The sequence below is a fragment of the Manihot esculenta genome, chromosome 7 (genome assembly GCF_001659605.2).
Source record: "Manihot esculenta cultivar AM560-2 chromosome 7, M.esculenta_v8, whole genome shotgun sequence".
NCBI lineage: Eukaryota > Viridiplantae > Streptophyta > Magnoliopsida > Malpighiales > Euphorbiaceae > Manihot > Manihot esculenta.
In genome coordinates, this window is record NC_035167.2 from 25,987,587 (window position 1) to 26,007,349 (window position 19,763).

General features: G+C 50.3%; 15 non-coding genes across 15 annotated transcripts; all 15 read left to right on the forward strand.

The window, feature by feature from the left end:
* The first annotated feature begins 10,137 nt into the window (after window positions 1-10,137).
* Window positions 10,138-10,256, forward strand: LOC122724255. The gene has a single exon (XR_006351523.1). It is a non-coding gene; the product is annotated as a 5S ribosomal RNA (ribosomal RNA).
* A 385-nt stretch (window positions 10,257-10,641) lies between these two features.
* LOC122724245 lies at window positions 10,642-10,760 on the forward strand. Its single transcript, XR_006351513.1, has one exon. It is a non-coding gene; the product is annotated as a 5S ribosomal RNA (ribosomal RNA).
* Window positions 10,761-11,155: 395 nt separating this feature from the next.
* Window positions 11,156-11,274, forward strand: LOC122724252. Its single transcript, XR_006351520.1, has one exon. It is a non-coding gene; the product is annotated as a 5S ribosomal RNA (ribosomal RNA).
* A 364-nt stretch (window positions 11,275-11,638) lies between these two features.
* LOC122724227 lies at window positions 11,639-11,755 on the forward strand. Its single transcript, XR_006351496.1, has one exon. It is a non-coding gene; the product is annotated as a 5S ribosomal RNA (ribosomal RNA).
* A 385-nt stretch (window positions 11,756-12,140) lies between these two features.
* On the forward strand, window positions 12,141-12,259 carry LOC122724219. The gene has a single exon (XR_006351488.1). It is a non-coding gene; the product is annotated as a 5S ribosomal RNA (ribosomal RNA).
* A 405-nt stretch (window positions 12,260-12,664) lies between these two features.
* LOC122724238 lies at window positions 12,665-12,783 on the forward strand. Its single transcript, XR_006351506.1, has one exon. It is a non-coding gene; the product is annotated as a 5S ribosomal RNA (ribosomal RNA).
* A 618-nt stretch (window positions 12,784-13,401) lies between these two features.
* On the forward strand, window positions 13,402-13,520 carry LOC122724235. Its single transcript, XR_006351503.1, has one exon. It is a non-coding gene; the product is annotated as a 5S ribosomal RNA (ribosomal RNA).
* Window positions 13,521-13,924: 404 nt separating this feature from the next.
* Window positions 13,925-14,043, forward strand: LOC122724239. Its single transcript, XR_006351507.1, has one exon. It is a non-coding gene; the product is annotated as a 5S ribosomal RNA (ribosomal RNA).
* A 618-nt stretch (window positions 14,044-14,661) lies between these two features.
* On the forward strand, window positions 14,662-14,780 carry LOC122724210. Its single transcript, XR_006351479.1, has one exon. It is a non-coding gene; the product is annotated as a 5S ribosomal RNA (ribosomal RNA).
* Window positions 14,781-15,165: 385 nt separating this feature from the next.
* LOC122724207 lies at window positions 15,166-15,284 on the forward strand. The gene has a single exon (XR_006351476.1). It is a non-coding gene; the product is annotated as a 5S ribosomal RNA (ribosomal RNA).
* Window positions 15,285-15,669: 385 nt separating this feature from the next.
* Window positions 15,670-15,788, forward strand: LOC122724222. The gene has a single exon (XR_006351491.1). It is a non-coding gene; the product is annotated as a 5S ribosomal RNA (ribosomal RNA).
* Window positions 15,789-16,173: 385 nt separating this feature from the next.
* LOC122724225 lies at window positions 16,174-16,292 on the forward strand. The gene has a single exon (XR_006351494.1). It is a non-coding gene; the product is annotated as a 5S ribosomal RNA (ribosomal RNA).
* A 385-nt stretch (window positions 16,293-16,677) lies between these two features.
* On the forward strand, window positions 16,678-16,796 carry LOC122724216. The gene has a single exon (XR_006351485.1). It is a non-coding gene; the product is annotated as a 5S ribosomal RNA (ribosomal RNA).
* Window positions 16,797-17,201: 405 nt separating this feature from the next.
* LOC122724246 lies at window positions 17,202-17,320 on the forward strand. Its single transcript, XR_006351514.1, has one exon. It is a non-coding gene; the product is annotated as a 5S ribosomal RNA (ribosomal RNA).
* Window positions 17,321-17,705: 385 nt separating this feature from the next.
* Window positions 17,706-17,824, forward strand: LOC122724229. Its single transcript, XR_006351498.1, has one exon. It is a non-coding gene; the product is annotated as a 5S ribosomal RNA (ribosomal RNA).
* The last annotated feature ends 1,939 nt before the right edge of the window (window positions 17,825-19,763 follow it).

A 19,763-nucleotide genomic window follows, 5' to 3' on the forward strand; every position in this document is an offset into this window, starting at 1 on the left:
GGGCGCCGCGCGGAGGTGGGGGAAAGGTATGTGTGATTTGATGGCGAGGGACACAACGGGTGCGATCATACCTGTAATACCCGACTAGACTCCGGTATCGGAATTCCTACCGTCCGGTGGAATCTCAGATGTCGGAAGCCTCTAGTAGGGTAGAAACATGTTTTCATAAAATGTTTTAAGATGTTTCATGATTTTAAGTATAAAAATTTAAATGAGTTTTGCATGAAAAGTCTTTGGAGGAAAACCCAGGTTCGGCTGCCGAAAGTCAGGTTCGGCCGCCGAACATGCATGCGCTTTGGAGGCACGTTAGGCCCCCGAAAGCATGAGTTAGGGAAGTTTAGGTTCGGCCGCCGAAAGTCAAGTTCGACCGCCGAACATTGCATGGATGCGGAGGCACATTCGGCCCCCGAACGTGGCCTGGCCAGCCACCTATAAAAGGGGCACTTAGCCGAAATGGGCGAGCTTTCTCCCATTTTCGGCCACAGCAAGCTTCCGACCTTCCCTTTGCAAATCTTGTGTTCTTCCTCCAAACCTCTTCCATTTTCCTTGAGTTTTAAACTCACATTGCAAGTTTTGAGCATTTAAACCAAGTTTTGGAGCTTTGGGAACTCAGGAGCTCATTTTCGTGGATCTCCAAGTTTAGGTCGTCTCCCTCTCGATCTTCAAGAGGTAAGAGCCGATCTTAAGCTCCTCATGTGTTTTAAGTAAGTTTTAAGTTGTTTTATGGGTAGAGATGCATGTTTAGGCTTGTTGATGAGTTTATGGGTTTTTATGTTTTGATGAATAATGTATGTTGGTTGAGTATGCTTGAAGTGTTGTAGTTGGGGTATTTGTTTGTTTGAGGCCCCTAGGAGCTTGTATGCATGTTTTGGTTGAGTTTATGCATGATTGGTGAGTTTAAAGGCAAAAATGCTTAAGGGAGCCAAGTTTCTGCCCTTTGGCAGAAACCAGGTTCGGCAGCCGAAGGAAGTTTCGGCCGCCGAACATGGCTTGAGAGGCAGCTTTAGGCTGCCGAAGCTTGCCCCCGAAAGTTGGAGTTTCGGCTCTGTCCGAGACTTTCGGCCGCCGAAGGTGCCGCCGAACATGCATGAGTTTCGCCTCTGTCTGGGAGTTTCGGCCGCCGAAGGTGCCGCCGAACCTGCCTGACTTTCGGATCTGGAGGGACTTCCGGCCGCCGAAGGTGCCGCCGAAAGTGCCCTGTCCAGCCTTTTCTTGCATGCTTCCTAGGAGGTTTTTGGGGGTATGTTTAGAGTTATGTTCTTGTTGTTTGGTGCCTCATTTGAGTCCACCTGTGTAGGTTCGGACCCGAGGAACCGAGACCCCCGGTTGTGAGATAGTCGTTCAGAGTTCGTTGTTAAAGTTTCAGTCACCAGGTGAGTGGAACAATCCCCTTAAGTTTTAAAGTAAAATAAATGAATGAATCATAAAGCATTGCCCATGCATCATTATGCCATGCAATATTTCAGGATGTTTGCATTAGAATTCACGAATATGCTGCATTGCATAAATTGATGTTGATGTGGATGGTTGTTGGGTGATCCATAGTCCTCTGATGTTATGTTATGATGATATGTTATGGAAGACCAGCGAGGCCCATTCTACGCCCCTGGCACTATGTAAGAGAAAGACCAGCGAGGCCCATTCTACGCCCCTGGCACTTTAGAATGTTATGTTATGTAAGAGAAAGACCAGTGAGGCCCATTCTACGCCCCTGGCATTTGGAGATGTTGAGGACTAATGGTGACAATACCATCCTTTATGTGATTAGCTGTGATGTGTTGCATTTCATGAAAGCATGAATAAGAGAAAGAAAGAAAAAGTTAAATAATATGATAAAATAATAATAATAATAATAATAATAATAAAATGAATAATAATATACCTAAAAATGGAGGAATTAAAGCAAATGTTTTTAGTTTCTGCTCATTGGGCTTTATAGCTCACCCCCTCTCCCCTAACCCCAGTCTTGCAGGTGCAGAGTAGATAGAGAAGTCAGCAGAGTAAGAGAAGTTTATGTAATAGCTTAGCTGTGGACATGGTTTGTTGGTAATGTAAAAGTATGAGATGTAATGTAATATAAGTTTGATTATGTGCTTGACTAGAGTCTGTTGTATTCCCTGTACACATGGTCTTGTATGAGATATGATGTTTTTATGATGCCTATGTAATCCAAGCCTATGTTATGTTACGTTATCCCATTGGAGCATTTGATGAGGACTCCAATGAGAGATTTATGTTATGTTTGTGCATGCACATGCTAGGCTTGGCAAAGAAATGTTTGAATGAAAGAAAAGTTTTAAATTTTTATGTATGTTGTTGACCATGTATGGGATTAAACAGGTTCACAGGATGTATGTTTGGCTTGCTACGGGTTCTGGCGGCCTTAAGCCGACCTGAACCCTAGCGCCGGTAGCGGTCCGGTTTTCGGGTCGTTACAGAGTGGTATCAAAGCCCTAGGTTCATATGGTCGGACCTAGAGTGTCGGGCTCATAGATGTGATAGAAAGTCAAGCACAATAGGAAATCATGTCCACTAGGATAGGATGTAGAGTCCTGTCTAGAATGAAAGTATGATATGCCATGAGATATGCTATGTATATGATGTGGGTTCATGTGTTTCCACATGAACCATTGGATGCTAATGTTTTGTTATCTGTGCTGTTTTTCAGTAAACAGAATGCGAGGAACTCGTCGATCAGCTAGATTGACTAGAGTACCACCGGAGGATAAGGGCACGAGCGTCCGTCCTCCAGCATTGCCAAGGGCAATGTCAAGTAGGTCCAACAGGGACAGAGCAGTGGGAGACCCTAGAAGATCTCTGGATCTGGGTAGAAACAGATCAGTAAGAGGAACGGTTCAAGGAGGCAGGTCAGTGGATGTGGGAGAAGAGATGGATGTGGACCAGAGAAGGGATAGTAGTCTTGGTGTGAGCATGCCAGAAGAGGGCATGGGTGAGTCTCAGGGAGGCACTCAGGCCTCGGGGTTTGTTTCGCCACCCCAGTACCCACCTTTTTCACCATACCCCGGGTATTCGATGGGAGGTACATCGGATTTCCCCAGTTTTAATCCTTACCCTTCTCACATGCCATACCCACCTTTCTACCCACAGTATCCACAGTACCCTATGTACCCACCTTCATCCTTCCATCCAGGCACAGCAAACCCTATCCCAGGGGATGCCGCACCTCCACCACCAGCAGAAACCGCAGTTACAGAAACCCAAAGACCTCAACCTACCTCATCTGGAGGGAGCAAGGCCAAGATGACCGACTATATGAAGTTGGGTGCTCCCCAGTTTGATACCGGTGATGATCCGTTTGTGTACCTGGAAAAGGTCAAAACAATTACAGATGAGATAGGGGCTGATGACAGTAGAGCCATTCAGATGGCTGGTTTCACTCTGAAATGCAAGAAGGCTCGAGAGTGGTTCAAGAACTACGTGAAACCAAGGGTGGACAGTTTGTCATGGGAGGAGTTTGCGAATGAGTTCGCAGGATGGGCTTTCCCTGACAGTTCCAGGGAGCTGAAGGTGATTGAGTTTGAACAGCTGAAGCAGACAGATGAGATGGGTGTCGATGAGTACACCGATAGATTCTTAGAGTTGTTGCCGTTTGCTGGGCAACATCTGGACACAGATCCGAAGAAGTCGAGGAGGTATATCATGAGGCTCAATTCCAGGTATTCCTCTTTGATTCAGTCAGCTGATAGAGAAAGTTTCCATGCCATTATAGATATGGCCAGGAGAATGGAGGCTAGTGCCGTAATAGAGGGAAAAGTCAAGCAGTAAGTGGCACAGCCTTCTGGTTCAAAGACCCCAGGTGGGGGAAGGATAGACCCTTCATCCTTGAGTTCAGCTAGTAAGAAGTGGGGCAGTACCACTAAGAAACCAAAGAAGAATAAATTCTGGAGCAAGATCAAATCAGGTTTGGGATTAGGAGGTGGCTCAAGCTCTGGTGCTGATAATGCAGTGTGTGCAAGGTGTGGTAAGCTACACAGGGGGGTATGCCGGTTTGGGACGACAGCCTGCTACAGGTGTGGGCAAGAGGGACACATGTCATGGGAATGTCCGAGAGCAGTTCCTACGGCACAGCCCCAGCAGACAACTTCGGGTAGCGTAGCACAGCCAGCAGCTTCAGCCGCAACACAGGCTAGTGGCAGAGGCCGAGGGAGAGGGTCAGCCTCTTCTTCATCAGTTTACAGAGGGGAAGGTCCGTCGGCTCCAGCACGGATCTTCACAATGACGCAGCAGGAGGCAAACGCATCCAACACCGTGGTGTCAGGTAATATCATCATTGGTTGTTCAGATGTTTATGCCTTAATGGACCCGGGTGCATCCCATTCTTTTGTTTCTCCGAGAGCGGTCGAGAGGTTGGGTTTGATGGTCTCTGGGTTAGAGTGTCCCCTATGGGTCAGTGGACCCAAATGTGACCCGTCAGTGGCAGAGTCAGTCTGCCAGTACAGTCCGGTTTTCATAGAGGGAAGATGCCTATCCGCCGACCTGGTGGTTCTAGACTTGACAGATTTTGACGTCATTCTAGGGATGGATTGGCTATCTACCCATGGTGCTACCTTGGATTGCAGAGACAAGGTAGTTAAGTTCAGATGTCAGGATGGGTCAGAGGTTGTCTTTAGAGGAGACAGGGGGAGTACACCTAGAGGTTTGATATCAGCCCTACAGGCTCGTAGGCTGCTCAGGAGGGGTTGTCAGGGTTATCTAGCTCATGTGAGAGAGCTAGACAGAGATGTCAGAGAGCCCGCCTCGGTGCCTGTGGTTAGAGAGTTCTTAGATGTTTTCCCAGACGAGCTGCCAGGTTTACCGCCTCCTAGGGAGATAGAGTTCGAAATAGAATTGATGCCAGGAACCAGACCGATCTCTATCCCTCCCTACAGGATGGCGCCAGCAGAGCTGAAAGAGCTTAAAGAACAGTTGCAAGAGCTGGTAGACAAGGGTTTCATCCGACCGAGTGCCTCGCCTTGGGGTGCTCCAGTGTTGTTCGTGAGAAAGAAGGATGGATCCCTCAGACTTTGTATCGACTATAGACAGTTGAACAAGGTTACTACCAAGAACAAGTACCCGTTGCCTAGGATCGATGATCTATTCGACCAGCTAGCAGGAGCAGGTTGTTTCTCCAAAATAGATCTGAGATCTGGGTATCATCAGCTGAGGATCAGAGATGAAGATGTGCCAAAGACAGCATTCAGGACCAGATATGGGCATTTTGAATTCCTAGTGATGCCGTTCGGGTTAACAAACGCCCCTGCAGCATTCATGGATCTCATGAATAGAGTATTTAGCCAATACCTGGATCACTTCGTTATTGTCTTCATAGATGATATCTTAGTGTATTCCAGGAATGCAGAAGAGCATGCCCATCATCTGCGGTTGGTCTTGCAGACTTTGAGGGAACATGGCTTGTATGCCAAGTTCTCTAAATGTGAATTCTGGCTGAGGAGCATTTCGTTCTTGGGGCATGTAGTGTCAGAGAATGGTATTGAGGTGGACCCCAAGAAGACAGAAACTGTGGCTAACTGGCCTAGACCCACTTCAGTGACAGAGATTAGAAGTTTCTTGGGTTTGGCAGGTTACTACAGGAGGTTCGTTCAGGACTTCTCAAAGATAGCAGCTCCTCTAACCAGGTTAACCAGGAAGGATCAGAAGTTCCTGTGGACCGACCAGTGCGAAGAGAGTTTTGAAGAGATTAAGAAGAGGTTGACTTCAGCACCAGTTTTAGCTCTGCCATCTAGTGATGAGGACTTTACAGTCTTTTGTGATGCGTCCCGTGTGGGACTGGGTTGTGTACTGATGCAGAATGAGAGGGTGATTGCTTATGCTTCTAGGCAGCTGAAGAAGCATGAGTTGAATTACCCCACACACGACCTGGAGATGGCAGCAGTAATCTTTGCACTCAAGATGTGGAGGCACTACCTCTATGGGGTAAAATGTGAGATCTTTACAGATCATAAGAGCCTGCAGTACATCCTGAGTCAAAGAGATTTGAATTTGAGACAGAGAAGATGGGTAGAACTGCTCAGTGACTACGATTGCAAAATCCAGTATCATCCGGGTAAGGCTAATGTTGTAGCTGATGCCTTAAGCCGGAAATCACTCGGCAGTCTATCCCACATCACAGCAGAACGAAGACCAGTAGTAAAGGAGTTCTACAAGCTCATCGAAGAAGGGCTACAGTTAGAGTTGTCGGGTACAGGTGTCTTGTTGGCTCAGATGAAAGTGACACCCGTGTTCCTTGAGCAAGTCGCTCAAAAATAGCATGAGGACCCCGAGTTAGTGAAGATTGCCAGGACTGTTCAGTCAGGCCAGAATGATGAGTTCAGATTTGACAACAAGGGGATCCTCCGCTATGGGAGTCGATTATGTGTACCAGATGACATAGGGCTAAAAGGAGACATTATGAGAGAGGCTCATAATGCAAGATACAGCATTCACCCCGGAGCCACCAAGATGTATCAAGATTTGAAGAAAGTTTATTGGTGGCCAGCGATGAAGAAAGAAGTGGCACAGTTCGTGTCAGCCTGCGAAGTGTGTCAGAGGGTGAAGCTGGAACATCAGAAGCCAGCTGGAATGCTTAACCCGCTACCGATTCCAGAATGGAAATGGGAAAACATAGCTATGGACTTCGTAGTAGGGTTACCGGCGACGTCCAACAGAGTGGACTCCATATGGGTGATTGTGGACAGACTCACCAAATCTGCTCACTTCATCCCTGTCAGGAGTGGCTACTCTGTGGACAAGTTGGCGCAGGTGTATGTGGATGAGATTGTCAGGCTGCACGGGGTTCCAGTGTCTATAGTGTCTGATAGAGGGCCCCAGTTCACCTCCAGGTTCTGGCGGAGTCTGCAGAATGCCATGGGTACTAGGTTGGATTTCAGTACTGCCTTCCACCCCCAGACTGATGGACAGTCAGAAAGGACCATCCAGACTATAGAGGATATGCTTAGGATGTGTGTGCTGGACTTTGGCGGTTCTTGGAGGCAGCATCTACCTTTGGTGGAGTTTGCCTACAACAACAGCCATCATGCTAGCATCGGGATGGCTCCATATGAAGCTTTATATGGGAGGAAGTGCAGGTCACCTGTTTGCTGGGAAGAAGTTGGAGAGAAGGCCTTGGCAGGGCCTGAGCTAGTAGAGATTACCAGCAGGGTGGTACCCATAATCAGAGAGAGAATCAAGACTGCTGCAAGCAGACAGAAGAGTTATGCAGACATCCGCAGAAGGCAGTTAGAGTTTCAGGAGGGGGACCTGGTATTGCTCAAGGTGTCTCCAATGAAGGGAGTGGTTCGCTTCGGGAAGAAAGGTAAACTAGCCCCACGATACATTGGACCCTTTGAAATCTTGCAAAAGATTGGGAATGTGTCGTACAAGCTGGATTTACCTGCTTCGATGGAGAGAATCCATCCGGTTTTCCATGTTTCAATGTTGAGGAAGTTTGTGTCAGATCCGAGCAAGGTTCTTAGTGAGCCTGATGTGGAGGTCCAAGAGGATCTCACCTATGTTGAACAGCCAGTGCGGATCATAGACACCCAGATCAGAAAGTTAAGAAACAAGGAAATCCCGATGGTGAAAGTCCTGTGGAACCACCACAACTTGGAAGAATGCACTTGGGAGACACGGGAGTCTATGCTCCAGCAGTACCCTCATCTCTTTTAAGGTTAGATCCCTATGTGTTTATGTGCCTTGTATGTGTGTTATGTTCTTTGCCATGCTATGTGTGCTAGTGAGGAACATTCGGGGACGAATGTTCTTAAGGGGGGGAGAATGTAATACCCGACTAGACTCCGGTATCGGAATTCCTACCGTCCGGTGGAATCTCAGATGTCGGAAGCCTCTAGTAGGGTAGAAACATGTTTTCATAAAATGTTTTAAGATGTTTCATGATTTTAAGTATAAAAATTTAAATGAGTTTTGCATGAAAAGTCTTTGGAGGAAAACCCAGGTTCGGCCGCCGAAAGTCAGGTTCGGCCGCCGAACATGCATGCGCTTTGGAGGCACGTTAGGCCCCCGAAAGCATGAGTTAGGGAAGTTCAGGTTCGGCCGCCGAAAGTCAAGTTCGGCCGCCGAACATTGCATGGATGCGGAGGCACATTCGGCCCCCGAACGTGGCCTGGCCAGCCACCTATAAAAGGGGCACTTAGCCGAAATGGGCGAGCTTTCTCCCATTTTCGGCCACAGCAAGCTTCTGACCTTCCCTTTGCAAATCTTGTGTTCTTCCTCCAAACCTCTTCCATTTTCCTTGAGTTTTAAACTCACATTGCAAGTTTTGAGCATTTAAACCAAGTTTTGGAGCTTTGGAAACTCAAGAGCTCATTTTCGTGGATCTCCAAGTTTAGGTCGTCTCCCTCTCGATCTTCAAGAGGTAAGAGCCGATCTTAAGCTCCTCATGTGTTTTAAGTAAGTTTTAAGTTGTTTTATGGGTAGAGATGCATGTTTAGGCTTGTTGATGAGTTTATGGGTTTTTATGTTTTGATGAACAATGTATGTTGGTTGAGTATGCTTGAAGTGTTGTAGTTGGGGTATTTGTTTGTTTGAGGCCCCTAGGAGCTTGTATGCATGTTTTGGTTGAGTTTATGCATGATTGGTGAGTTTAAAGGCAAAAATGCTTAAGGGAGCCAAGTTTCTGCCCTTTGGCAGAAACCAGGTTCGGCAGCCGAAGGAAGTTTCGGCCGCCGAACATGGCTTGAGAGGCAGCTTTAGGCTGCCGAAGCTTGCCCCCGAAAGTTGGAGTTTCGGCTCTGTCCGAGACTTTCGGCCGCCGAAGGTGCCGCCGAACATGCATGAGTTTCGCCTCTGTCTGGGAGTTTCGGCCGCCGAAGGTGCCGCCGAACCTGCCTGACTTTCGGATCTGGAGGGACTTCCGGCCGCCGAAGGTGCCGCCGAAAGTGCCCTGTCCAGCCTTTTCTTGCATGCTTCCTAGGAGGTTTTTGGGGGTATGTTTAGAGTTATGTTCTTGTTGTTTGGTGCCTCATTTGAGTCCACCTGTGTAGGTTCGGACCCGAGGAACCGAGACCCCCGGTTGTGAGATAGTCGTTCAGAGTTCGTTGTTAAAGCTTCAGTCACCAGGTGAGTGGAACAATCCCCTTAAGTTTTAAAGTAAAATAAATGAATAAATGAATGAATCATAAAGCATTGCCCATGCATCATTATGCCATGCAATATTTCAGGATGTTTGCATTAGAATTCACGAATATGCTGCATTGCATAAATTGATGTTGATGTGGATGGTTGTTGGGTGATCCATAGTCCTCTGATGTTATGTTATGATGATATGTTATGGAAGACCAGCGAGGCCCATTCTACGCCCCTGGCACTATGTAAGAGAAAGACCAGCGAGGCCAATTCTATGCCCCTGGCACTTTAGAATGTTATGTTATGTAAGAGAAAGACCAGTGAGGCCCATTCTACGCCCCTGGCATTTGGAGATGTTGAGGACTAATGGTGACAATACCATCCTTTATGTGATTAGCTGTGATGTGTTGCATTTCATGAAAGCATGAATAAGAGAAAGAAAGAAAAAGTTAAATAATATGATAAAATAATAATAATAATAATAATAATAATAAAATGAATAATAATATACCTAAAAATGGAGGAATTAAAGCAAATGTTTTTAGTTTCTGCTCATTGGGCTTTATAGCTCACCCCCTCTCCCCTAACCCCAGTCTTGCAGGTGCAGAGTAGATAGAGAAGTCAGCAGAGTAAGAGAAGTTTATGTAATAGCTTAGCTGTGGACATGGTTTGTTGGTAATGTAAAAGTATGAGATGTAATGTAATATAAGTTTGATTATGTGCTTGACTAGAGTCTGTTGTATTCCCTGTACACATGGTCTTGTATGAGATATGATGTTTTTATGATGCCTATGTAATCCAAGCCTATGTTATGTTACGTTATCCCATTGGAGCATTTGATGAGGACTCCAATGAGAGATTTATGTTATGTTTGTGCATGCACATGCTAGGCTTGGCAAAGAAATGTTTGAATGAAAGAAAAGTTTTAAATTTTTATGTATGTTGTTGACCATGTATGGGATTAAACAGGTTCACAGGATGTATGTTTGGCTTGCTACGGGTTCTGGCGGCCTTAAGCCGACCTGAACCCTAGCGCCGGTAGCGGTCCGGTTTTCGGGTCGTTACAATACCAGCACTAATGCACTGGATCCCATCAGAACTCCGAAGCTAAACGTGCTTGGGCGAGAGCAGTACTAACATGGGTGACCTCTTGGGAAGTCCTCGTGTTGCACCCCTTTTCTTTTTCTTTTCCTCCGCAGCGCTCCTCACCGCCGGCGGTGCCATTTCGGGTTTTTATTTTCTCGCTCTGTATCGCAATCGATTTAGATACATGTGCATTTCGAAAAGTTAAATGGGAATGAAAAAAGAAAAATGAAGATCGCCGAAAGCGGGGGAACGAGCAAGAAGATAGGGCCACGAGACGGAAAGACAGGCGGGGGAGGGAGTCCCGCAGCGACGGAGCAGCGCGGGGAGGCGAGAAGGAACCGGGACAGGAGGCGAAGAGGGGGCAGGGGGAAGGCACGGTACGGGACGCGGGGCCCACGCGCCGGATGGAGAGGGGAGGGGCGCCGCGCGGAGGTGGGGGAAAGGTATGTGTGATTTGATGGCGAGGGACACAACGGGTGCGATCATACCAGCACTAATGCACCGGATCCCATCAGAACTCCGAAATTAAACGTGCTTGGGCGAGAGCAGTACTAAGATGGATGACCTCTTGGGAAGTCCTCGTATCGCTATCGGTTTAGATACATGTGCATGTCGAAAAGTGGTTACACCCATCTTGGGAAGTCCTCGTATCGCTATCGGTTTAGATACATGTGCATGTCGAAAAGTGGTTTAGATACATGTGCATGTCGAAAAGTTAAATGGGAATGAAAAAAGAAAAATGAAGATCGCCGAAAGCGGGGGAACGAGCAAGAAGATAGGGCCACGAGACAGAAAGACAGGCGGGGGAGGGAGTCCCGCAGCGACGGAGCAGCGCAGGGAGGGGAGAAGGAACCGGGACGGGAGGCAAAGAGGGGGCAGGGGGAAGGCACGGTACGGGTCGCGGGGCCCACGCGCCGGATAGAGAGGGGAGGGGCGCCGCGCGGAGGTGGGGGAAAGGTATGTGTGATTTGATGGCGAGGGACAAAACGGGTGCGATCATACCAGCACTAATGCACCAGATCCCATCAGAACTACGAAGTTACACGTGCTTGGACGAGAGCAGTACTAAGATGGGTGACCTCTTGGGAAGTCCTCGTGTTGCACCCATTTTCTTTTTCTTTTCCTCCGCAGCGCTCCTCACCGCCGGTGGTGCCATTTCGGGTTTTTATTTTCTCGCTCTGTATCGCTATCGGTTTTGATACATGTGCATGTTGAAAAGTTAAATGGGAATGAAAAAAGAACAATGAAGATCGCCGAAAGCAGGGGAACGAGCAAGAAGATAGGGCCACGAGAGAGTCCCGCAACGACGGAGCAGTGCGGGGAGGGGACAAAGAACCGGGACGGGAGGCGAAGAGGGGGCAGGGGGAAGGCACGGTACGGGACGCGGGGCCCACGCGCCGGATGGAGAGGGGAGGGGCGCCGCGCGGAGGTGGGGGAAAGGTATGTGTGATTTGATGGCGAGGGACACAACGGGTGCGATCATACCAGCACTAATGCACCGGATCCCATCAGAACTCCGAAGTTAAACGTGCTTGGGCGAGAGCAGTACTAAGATGGGACCTCTTGGGAAGTCCTCGTGTTGTACCCCTTTTCTTTTTCTTTTCCTCCGCAGCGCTCCTCACCGCCGGCGGTGCCATTTCGGGTTTTTATTTTCTCGCTCAGTATCGCTATCGGTTTAGATACATGTGCATGTCGAAAAGTTAAATGGGAATGAAAAAAGAAAAATGAGGATCGCCGAAAGCAGGGGAACGAGCAAGAAGATAGGGCCACGAGACGGAAAGACAGGCGGGGGAGGGAGTCCCGCAGCGATGGACCAGCGCGGGGAGGGGAGAAGGAACCGGGATGGGAGGCGAAGAGGGGGCAAGGGGAAGGCACGGTACGGGACGCGGGGCCCACGCGCCGGACGGAGAGGGGAGGGACGCCGCGCGGAGGTGGGGGAAAGGTATGTGTGATTTGATGGCGAGGGTCACAACGGGAGCGATCACACCAGCACTAATGCACCGGATCCCGTCAGAACTCCGAAGTTAAACGTGCTTGGGCGAGAGCAGTACTAAGATGGGTGACCTCTTGGGAAGTCCTCGTATCGCTATCAGTTTAGATACATGTGCATGTCGAAAAGTGGTTTAGATACATGTGCATGTCGAAAAGTTAAATGGGAATGAAAAAAGAAAAATGAAGATCGCCGAAAGCGGGGGAACGAGCAAGAAGATAGGGCCACGAGACGGAAAGACAGGCGGGGGAGGGAGTCCCGCAGCGACGGAGCAGCGGGGGAACGAGCAAGAAGATAGGGCCACGAGACGGAAAGACAGGCGGGGGAGGGAGTCCCGCTGCGACGGAGCAGCGCGGGGAGGGGAGAAGGAACCGGGACGGGGGGCGAAGAGGGGGCAGGGGGAAGGCACGGTACGGGACGCGGGGCCCACGTGCCGGATAGAGAGGGGAGGGGCGCCGCACGGAGGTGGGGGAAAGGTTTGTGTGATTTGATGGCGATGGACAAAACGGGTGCGATCATACCAGCACTAATGCCCCAGATCCTATCAGAACTCCGAAGTTAAACGTGCTTGGGCGAGAGCAGTACTAAGATGGGTTACCTCTTGGGAAGTCCTCGTGTTGCACCCATTTTCTTTTTCTTTTCCTCCGCAGCGCTCCTCACCGCCGGCGGTGCCATTTCGGGTTTTTATTTTCTCGCTCTGTATCGCTATCGGTTTAGATACATGTGCATGTTGAAAAGTTAAATGGGAATGAAAAAAGAAAAATGAAGATCGCCGAAAGCAGGGGAAACCAGATCCTATCAGAACTCTGAAGTTAAACGTGCTTGGGCGAGAGCAGTACTAAGATGGGTGACCTCTTGGGAAGTCCTCGTGTTGCACCCATTTTCTTTTTCTTTTCCTCCGCAGCGCTCCTCACCGCCGGCGGTGCCATTTCGGGTTTTTATTTTCTTGCTCTGTATCGCAATCGGTTTATATACATGTGCATGTTGAAAAGTTAAATGGGAATGAAAAAAGAAAAATGAAGATCGCCGAAAGCCGGGGAACGAGCAAGAAGATAGGGCCACGAGAGAGTCCCGCAGCGACGGAGCAGCGCGGAGAGGGGACAAGGAACCGGGACGGGAAGCGAAGAGGGGGCAGGGGGAAGGCACGGTACGGGACGTGGGGCCCACGCGCCGGATGGAGAGGGGAGGGGCGCCGCGCGGAGGTGGGGGAAAGGTATGTGTGATTTGATGGCGAGGGACACAACGGGTGCGATCATACCAGCACTAATGCACCGGATCCCATCAGAACTCCGAAGTTAAACGTGCTTTGGCGAGAGCAGTACTAAGATGGGTGACCTCTTGGGAAGTCCTCGTATCGCTATCAGTTTAGATACATGTGCATGTCGAAAAGTGGTTTAGATACATGTGCATGTCGAAAAGTTAAATGGGAATGAAAAAAGAAAAATGAAGATCGCCGAAAGCGGGGGAACGAGCAAGAAGATAGGGCCACGAGACGGAAAGACAGGCGGGGGAGGGAGTCCCGCAGCGACGGAGCAGCGGGGGAACGAGCAAGAAGATAGGGCCACGAGACGGAAAGACAGGCGGGGGAGGGAGTCCCGCAGCGACGGAGCAGCGCGGGGAGGGGAGAAGGAACCGGGACGGGGGGCGAAGAGGGGGCAGGGGGGAGGCACGGTACGGGACGCGGGGCCCACGTGCCGGATAGAGAGGAGAGGAGCGCCGCGCGGAGGTGGGGAAAGGTTTGTGTGATTTGATGGCGATGGACAAAACGGGTGCGATCATACCAGCACTAATGCCCCAGATCCTATCAGAACTCCGAAGTTAAACGTGCTTGGGCGAGAGCAGTACTAAGATGGGTTACCTCTTGGGAAGTCCTCGTGTTGCACCCATTTTCTTTTTCTTTTCCTCCGCAGCGCTCCTCACCGCCGGCGGTGCCATTTCGGGTTTTTATTTTCTCGCTCTGTATCGCTATCGGTTTAGATACATGTGCATGTTGAAAAGTTAAATGGGAATGAAAAAAGAAAAATGAAGATCGCCGAAAGCAGGGGAAACCAGATCCTATCAGAACTCTGAAGTTAAACGTGCTTGGGCGAGAGCAGTACTAAGATGGGTGACCTCTTGGGAAGTCCTCGTGTTGCACCCATTTTCTTTTTCTTTTCCTCCGCAGCGCTCCTCACCGCCGGCGGTGCCATTTCGGGTTTTTATTTTCTTGCTCTGTATCGCTATCGGTTTAGATACATGTGCATGTTGAAAAGTTAAATGGGAATGAAAAAAGAAAAATGAAGATCGCCGAAAGCCGGGGAACGAGCAAGAAGATAGGGCCACGAGAGAGTCCCGCAGCGACGGAGCAGCGCGGAGAGGGGACAAGGAATCGGGACGGGAAGCGAAGAGGGGGCAGGGGGAAGGCACGGTACGGGACGTGGGGCCCACGCGCCGGATGGAGAGGAGAGGGGCGCCGCGCGGAGGTGGGGGAAAGGTATGTGTGATTTGATGGCGAGGGACACAACGGGTGCGATCATACCAGCACTAATGCACCGGATCCCATCAGAACTCCGAAGTTAAACGTGCTTTGGCGAGAGCAGTACTAAAATGGGTGACCTCTTGGGAAGTCCTCGTATTGCACCCCTTTTCTTTTTCTTTTCCTCCGCATCGCTCCTCACCGCCGGCGGTGACATTTCGGGTTTTTATTTTCTCGCTCTGTATCGCTATCGATTTAGATACATGTGCATGTCGAAAAGTTAAATGGGAATGAAAAAAGAAAAATGAAGATCGCCGAAAGCGGGGGAACAAGCAAGAAGATAGGGCCACGAGACGGAAAGACAGGCGGGGGAGGGAGTCCCGCAGCGACGGAGCAGCGCGAGGAGGGGAGAAGGAACCGGAACGGGAGGCGAAGAGGGGGCAGGGGGAAGGCACGGTACGGGACGCGGGGCCCATGCGCCGGATGGAGAGGGGAGGGGCGCCGTGCGGAGATGGGGGAAAGGTATGTGTGATTTGATGGCGAGGGACACAACGGGTGCGATCATACCAGCACTAATGCACCGGATCCCATCAGAACTCCGAAGTTAAACGTGCTTGGGCGAGAGCAGTACTAAGATGCGTGACCTCTTGGGAAGTCCTCGTATTGCACCCCTTTTCCTTTTCTTTTCCTCCGCAGCGCTCCTCACCGCCGGCGGTGACATTTCGGGTTTTTATTTTCTCGCTCTGTATCGCTATAGATTTAGATACATGTGCATGTCGAAAAGTTAAATGGGAATGAAAAAAGAAAAATGAAGATCGCCGAAAGCGGGGGAACGAGCAAGAAGATAGGGCCACGAGACGGAAAGACAGGCGGGGGAAGGAGTCCCGCAGCGACGGAGCAGCGCGGGGAGGGTAGAAGGAACCGGGACGGGAGGCGAAGAGGGGGCAGGGGGAAGGCACGGAACGGAACGCGGGGCCCACGCGCCGGATGGAGAGGGGAGGGGCGCCGCGCGGAGGTGGGGGAAAGGTATGTGTGATTTGATGGCGAGGGACACAACGGGTGCGATCATACCAGCACTAATGCACTGGATCCCATCTGAACTCCGAAGTTAAACGTGCTTGGGCGAGAGCAGTACTAAGATGGGTGACCTTTTGGGAAGTCCTCGTGTTCCACCCCTTTTCTTTTTCTTTTCCTCCGCTGCGCTTCTCACCGCTGGCGGTGCCATTTCAGGTTTTTATTTTCTCGCTCTGTATCGCTATAGATTTAGATACATGTGCATGTCGAAAAGTTAAATGGGAATGAAAAAAGAAAAATGAAGATCGCCGAAAGCGGGGGAACGAGCAAGAAGATAGGGCCACGAGATGGAAAGACAGGCGGGGGAGGGAGTCCCGCAGCGACGGAGCAGCGCGGGGAGGGGAGAAGGAACCGGGACGGGAGGCGAAGAGGGGGCAGGGGGAAGGCACGGTACGGGACGCGGGGCCCACGCGCCGGATGGATAGGGGAGGGGCACCGCGAGGAGGTGGGGGAACGGTATGTGTGATTTCATGGCGAAGGACACAACGGATGCGATCATACCAGCACTAATGCACCGGATCCCATCAGAACTCCGAAGTTAAACTTGCTTGGGCGAGAGCAGTACTAAGACGGGTGACCTCTTGGGAAGTCCTCGTGTTGCACCCCTTTTCTTTTTCTTTTCCTCTGCAGCGCTCCTCACCGCCGGCGGTGCCATTTCGGGTTTTTATTTTCTCGCTCTGTATCGCTATCGGTTTAGATACATGTGCATGTCAAAAAGTTAAATGGGAATGAAAAAAGAAAAATGAGGATCGCCGAAAGCGGGGGAACGAGCAAGAAGATAGGGCCACGAGACGGAAAGACAGGCGGGGGAGGGAGTCCCGCGGCGATGGAGCAGCGCGGGGAGAGGAGAAGGAACCGGGATGGGAGGCGAAGAGGGGGCAAGGGGAAGGCACGGTACGGGACGCAGGGCCCACGCGCCGGACGGAGAGGGGAGGGACGCCGCGCGGAGGTGGGGGAAAGGTATGTGTGATTTGATGGCGAGGGACACAACGGGAGCGATCATACCTGCACTAATGCACCGGATCCCATCAGAACTCCGAAGTTAAACGTGCTTGGGCGAGAGCAGTACTAAGATGGGTGACCTCTTGGGAAGTCCTCGTATCGCTATTGGTTTAGATACATGTGCATGTCGAAAAGTGGTTTAGATACATGTGCATGTCGAAAAGTTAAATGGGAATGAAAAAAGAAAAATGAAGATCGCCGAAAGCGGGGGAACGAGCAAGAAGATAGGGCCACGAGACGGAAAGACAGGCGGGGGAGGGAGTCCCGCAACGACGGAGCAGCGGGGGAACGAGCAAGAAGATAGGGCCACGAGACGGAAAGACAGGCGGTGGAGGGAGTCCCGCAGCGACGGAGCAGCGCGGGGAGGGGAGAAGGAACCGGGACGGGAGGCGAAGAGGGGGCAGGGGGAAGGCACGGTACGGGACGCGGGGCCCACGCGCCGGATAGAGAGGGTAGGGGCGCCGCGCGGAGGTGGGGGAAAGGTTTGTGTGATTTGATGGCGAGGGACACAACGGGTGCGATCATACCAGCTCTAATGCACTGGATCACATTAGAACTCCGAAGTTAAACGTGCTTGGGCGAGAGCAGTACTAAGATGGGTGACCTCTTGGGAAGTCCTCGTGTTCCACCCCTTTTCTTTTTCTTTTCCTCCGCAGCGCTTCTCACCGCCGGCGGTGCCATTTCAGGTTTTTATTTTCTCGCTCTGTATCGCTATAGATTTAGATACATGTGCATGTCGAAAAGTTAAATGGGAATGAAAAAAGAAAAATGAAGATCGCCGAAAGCGGGGGAACGAGCAAGAAGATAGGGCCACGAGACGGAAAGACAGGCGGGGGAGGGAGTCCCGCAGCGACGGAGCAGCGCGGGGAGGGGAGAAGGAACCGGGACGGGAGGCGAAGAGGGGGCAGGGGGAAGGCAGGGTACGGGACGCGAGGCCCACGCGCCGGATGGAGAGGGGAGGGGCGCCGCGCGGAGGTGGGGGAAAGGTATGTGTGATTTGATGGCGAGGGACACAACGGATGCGATCATACCATCACTAATGCACCGGATCCCATCAGAACTCCGAAGTTAAACGTGGTTAGGCGAGAGCAGTACTAAGATGGGTGACCTCTTGGGAAGTCCTCGTGTTGCACCCCTTTTCTTTTTCTTTTCCTCCGCAGCGCTCCTCACCGCCGGCGGTGCCATTTCGGGTTTTTATTTTCTCGCTCTGTATCACTATCGGTTTAGATACATGTGCATGTCGAAAAGTTAAATGGGAATGAAAAAAGAAAAATGAAGATCGCCGAAAGCAGGGGAATGAGCAAGAAGATAGGTCCACGAGACGGAAAGACAGGCAGGGGAGGGAGTCCCGCAGCGACGGAGCAGCGCGGGGAGGGGAGAAGGAACCGGGACGGGAGGCAAAGAGGGGGCAGGGGAAAGGCACGGTACGGGACGCGGGGCCCACGCGCCGGATGGAGTGGGGAGGGGCACCGCGCGGAGGTGGGGGAAAGGTATGTGTGATTTGATGGCGAGGGACAAAACGGGTGCGATTGTAACGACCCGAAAATCGGACCGCTACCGGCGCTAGGATCCGGGTCGACTTAAGGCCGCCGGGACCCGTAGGAAGCCTGACATAAAACCTGTGAACCTGTATAATCCCATACATGATCAACAACATGCGTAAAAATTAAAACTTTTCTTTTCATAAACATCAACCAAACTCAACCTGTGCGTAAATATGAACATAACTTTGATCCCTCTGTGGGATCTCATCTGTGCCCTCAAGGGGTAACATAACCTGTGTTGAGCTGGTTTACATAAACATCATCAAAATCTCTAAGATCATGTATAAAAAGGGATACAACATTCTATGGTCAAGCACACACTAACATCCATAAAACTCATTACATAACTATACTGTACTTTTACATTACAATTTGATCATGTCCATTACTAGCTATTACATAACATGACTTCTTTACTCTATCCGGACTCCCGCTCTATACTGTACCTGCAAGCCTGGGGGGTAAAGGGAGAGGGGTGAGCTAAAAGCCCAGTGAGTAGAGCTATTAAAACACATTAACACTATGCTCTATGAAATGCATCATAACACAAACAATTCACATAAGGGTTGGGTGAACTTGTCACCAAAAAGTCCAAGTTAACTCTGTGCCAGGCCGTAGCATGGGGTCCTGGTCTTCCTGTCATACATACATTACTCACCATTTTCCCAGGGCCTCCTCTGGGCTCCTGGTCTTCGAGTCCCATAACCGTACCTTACTCTGTGCCAGGCCGTAGAATGGGGTCCTGGTCTTTCCTTACTCTGTGCCAGGCCGTAGCATGGGGTCCTGGTCTTCCTGTCTTGGACTAATTGGGTCATCCGACATTCACCCACATCAACAACAATTTATGCAATGCGGCATATTCGTGAAAACTAATGCAATCATCCTATTGCATAATCATGATGCATGAAACATGATAAAACATTTAATTTAAAAGATTGAGTTTAGTTCCACTCTCCTTTGGCTGACTCTGACAATACCGAAGCAGCTGAACTCACTGCTGGGGTCCTCGGTTCCTCGGGTCCGAACCTACACAGGTGGACTCAAATGAGGGACCAAACATACTTGAACATAACTCTAAAGTATTCCCCAAAAACCCCCTAAAACATCCTGAAAATATCACATAGAGATATGCATGAAGTGGCTGAACAGGGCACTTTCGGCGGCACCTTCGGCGGCCGAAAGTCCCAGACAGAGACGAAAGTCTCTTTTCGGGGGCAACTTCGGCAGCCGAATGCTGCCTCCACAAAGGGGGTTCGGCGGCCGAAACTCCCTTCGGCGGCCGAACCTGGTTTCTGCCAGAAGGGCAAAAACTTGGTTCACATGAACCTCTTGCCTCCCAAAACCTCCAATCATGCATACATCTCAACCATCACATGCATACAAGTTCCTAGGGGCCTCAAAACATCAAATACCCCAACTACAACACTTCAAACATATTCAAACAAGCCACATTGTTCAAAACATCAATATATACCCATAACATCAACATATACCCTAACATGCATTTCTACCCATAGATCTTGCATAAAAC